Source organism: Balaenoptera musculus, chromosome X (assembly GCF_009873245.2).
Source record: "Balaenoptera musculus isolate JJ_BM4_2016_0621 chromosome X, mBalMus1.pri.v3, whole genome shotgun sequence".
NCBI classification, from domain to species: domain Eukaryota; kingdom Metazoa; phylum Chordata; class Mammalia; order Artiodactyla; family Balaenopteridae; genus Balaenoptera; species Balaenoptera musculus.
In genome coordinates, this window is record NC_045806.1 from 88574193 (window position 1) to 88577915 (window position 3723).

Consider the following 3723-nt stretch of genomic DNA (forward strand, 5'->3'; position numbering starts at 1 on the left):
CGGTGGTGCGTCCTGGCTAATATTATAACATTATAATATTGTAGAATTATAAATAATAATATTATGGATATGCAATAATTATGCCCCTTTTACCCTGGGGACATTCAGTACCTGTACACTGAGACATATATTAATCCTCTAATGTTAACCTAAATGCATATAGCAACATTGTGGGATGTCCTGTAACCATACCCATTTCTGGGAGGCAAAGACCAGCATCCTAGGTAGTGAAACTATGATAATGGTGCTAACACTTTGCAGATACAGTCTATACCCAGGAACCCAGAAAGTGCTTTGAGCTTGGCTATTTCCCTGGCAGGGAAGGCAGGGCCAGCTCCACAGTGGGTGGCACCCCCTTGAGCACCACCTAGGCCATATCAATGCTATAGGTAAGTACGTGCACTGCACAGTACCTCCCAGTCACTTGGAGTGCAGGCACCGGCTTTGACACCCTGCCAGCATCCCCTCAGCTCACAGTGCCCCTCTGCATCTCTCCCCAGAAAGTGCTATCCTCTGGTAGTCACTGAGGAGTGGCACTCCATGGAACCAAAGCCATGGACATTTCCTCCTCAAGGCCATGTGGACTAATCCACTAATGGGCACTCCCAGGTGCCCCAAGGCTGCCGCTGCCCCCAGCCACAGGGGTGGATTGGAGGACCAGACTGGGGGTGGGGGGAACAACTGGGTAGAGACAGAGGAAAAACTGCTTCCCCCTTCCATTACCGCCCTTCCTCCTTTCCTGGACACCTACCTGGGGGAGGCGGGGGTTCACAGTACAGACCACAAACTCTTTTGCAAGTGGATAAGGATCAGATGCACTTGGGAGATGGGGGGAAGGAAAGGACATGTTCAGGGTCTGGAAGGTTCTTCTGGAGATGAAGTGAGTTGGAGGAGGTTATCAAGCTACACATTCCTTTGTCTGATCAATCCTGGAATCAGTAAATTCTCCTCACCCCAAAATTATTTGAACAGATAAGTGAAGGAGGTTGGTAGCCAGTGAGCCATGTGGATGTCTGAGGGAACAGTGTACTAGGCATAGGGCACAGCCATTGCAAAGGCCTGGAGTTAAAAGAAGCTCTGCTGATTTTATGAACTATCTGAAGGGCCCTAGCATGGACCAGTTTGTAATGACAAATAATAACAATATTAACCAACTAACAGAGTAGTTCTCAACTCTATCTGGTTCTACTCTCCCTTTTGAGGATACTTGCAACTTTATATAACAAACGTTTATTTGAATTTATGACATCTTATATAAGATATATATTAGGATGAATCATATGAAGTTGTCAATATTTGATCTTTTTTTATACATTTATTTATTTATTTATTTTTGGCCACATTGGGTCTTTGTTGCTGCGTGCAGGCTTTCTCTAGTTGCGGCGAGCGGGGGCTACTCTTCGTTGCCGTGCACGGGCTTCTCATTGCGGTGGCTTCTCTTATTGTGGAGCACGAGCTCTAGGCGCGCAGGCTTCAATAGTTGTGGCTCGTGGACTCTAGAGCGCAGGCTCAGTAGTTGTGGAGCACGGGCTTAGTTGCCCCGCGGCATGTGGGATCTTCCCGGACCAGGGCTCGAACCCGTGTCCCCGGCCTTGGCAGGCAGATTCTTAACCACTGCACCACCAGGGAAGTCCCAGTATTTGATCTTTTTGACTTAAACAGCAATTTCATATGATTCAACCTATTATAGTTAACATATAAATATATATATTTAGTTACAACAATTTATTTTATATTATAAATACACATTATTTAACTACATAAACTTAAAATAAACACATATAAATATATGCAAATTTATAAACTACGATAAGCAATCTGTAATAGAGTAAATGTATATATAATATATACATATAAATATATGCAGTCTTCAATAATATAATATTGTTATAATATAGCAAGTATACATATTATAATAGTGTAGAGTGGTACACACATATTACTCTATACTATTATATACAGTTAATATTGAAACATATATATCATGCTAAAATATTACTTAATGGCCCTTTACTGTCCTGAAATGAAATTTATAAGTAATATGACTTACCTATGCCCCAAATTTGAAAAAAAACAATTTAATTATAAAACAATTTAATGACCTAACTTTAATATAAAGATGGTGTAAAAGACAATTTTCATTGAAATAATGTATATCGTTGTATGTAAAGACTTGAGAAGTACAATAGAATAATTTAAAAAAAAGATATATAATTAAAAGAAGAAATAGTAGTAGTTGAGGTAGTAAAGGAAAGATTTACTGATCATTGTATGTGTGCAAGGCACCGTTTGTTCTAGTTCTAAGGACTTGAAGTACATTAATGTATTTAATCTTCACAGTCCCCTGATAGTCAGAGCCTGGAGAGGGCTTCCACTGTTTGTTAAGAGGAAGGGTTTAGAAATTGAGTTATCTGTAGTGAGGTGGATGGACCTAGAGTCTGTCATGCAGAGTGAAGTAAGTCAGAAGGAGAAAAACAAATACCGTATGCTAACACATATATATGGAATATAAAAAAAAAATGGTTCGGAAGAACGTGGGGGCAGGACAGGAGTAAAGACGCAGACGTAGAGAATGGACATGAGGACATAGGGAGGGGGAAGGGTAAGCTGGGATGAAGTGAGAGAGTGGCATGGACATATATACACTACCAAATGTAAAATCGATAGCTAGTGGGAAGCAGCTGTATAGGACAGGGTGATCAGTTCGGTGCTTTGTGATGACCTAGAGGGGTGGGATAGAGAGGGTGGGAGGGAGGCGCAAGAGGGAGGAGATATGGGGATAATGTATGTGTATAGCTGATTCACTTTGTGATACAGCAGAAACTAACACACCACTGTAAAGCAATTATACTCCAGTAAAGATGTGAAAAAAACAAAGAGGAGGGGTTTATGGTAGCTGAATGGTGTGCTAAACTTAGAAATGGAGAGGGAAATAAGTTATCTAAAGAATAAGAGTTAGCCCTATTGGGCACTTATTTGGAGTCTGTATATCCTAGTTGACCCAGAATTTGATTTAAAATAGAGGCAGCCAAGTGTAGAACATAAGATGTGGACCCTGCCTCATGCCTGTAACTTCCAGAGCCTGGCTATTTGATGAGTAACAGTTGTGTCTCTGCTGTGAATCAGAACTCTCCCCACAACAGAGCAGAACTCCAACAGGACCAGAGATCTCCTCCTGAAGTCTGTGTGGCTGCACATGGTGTGGAAACAACTAACTTCAGGCAGAAAACCCCTGTAGACTCTGAGGTTGGTCCCCACTCAGGCTCTGTGCGTTAGAGGTGCAGGTTGCACATGTGTGGGGTGTGTGCGCAGTTGTTAAGTATACTCTCTTAGACCTCAGTTGACTAGAACCCACCTCATAAGAGCCCTCAGTTAACTGGCTTTTATTCCCACCTCTACTCCCTATTGTAAGATAAACTTTTAATCCCTACAATATTTTTTCTTCAGGGTATCCACCTATGTATGTAAGAGTCTAAAAGTTGGAAGGAATAGTGGTTACATCCAGGCAGGGGTTTGAGATAAGGATGGGACTGTGTGTGGTGGTTAAAAGGGGACATTAGCTATATCTGCAATGCTTTATTTCTTTAATAAAACAAAGCTATTGAAAGCAAATTGGAAAAAAGTTAACATTATTAACTTTGGATGCTGAGATCATGGGCGTTTGTAGTAGTACTCTTTTTTATTTCTCTGTAACTTTGAAATTAAGAGAGAAAAAAATGAAGA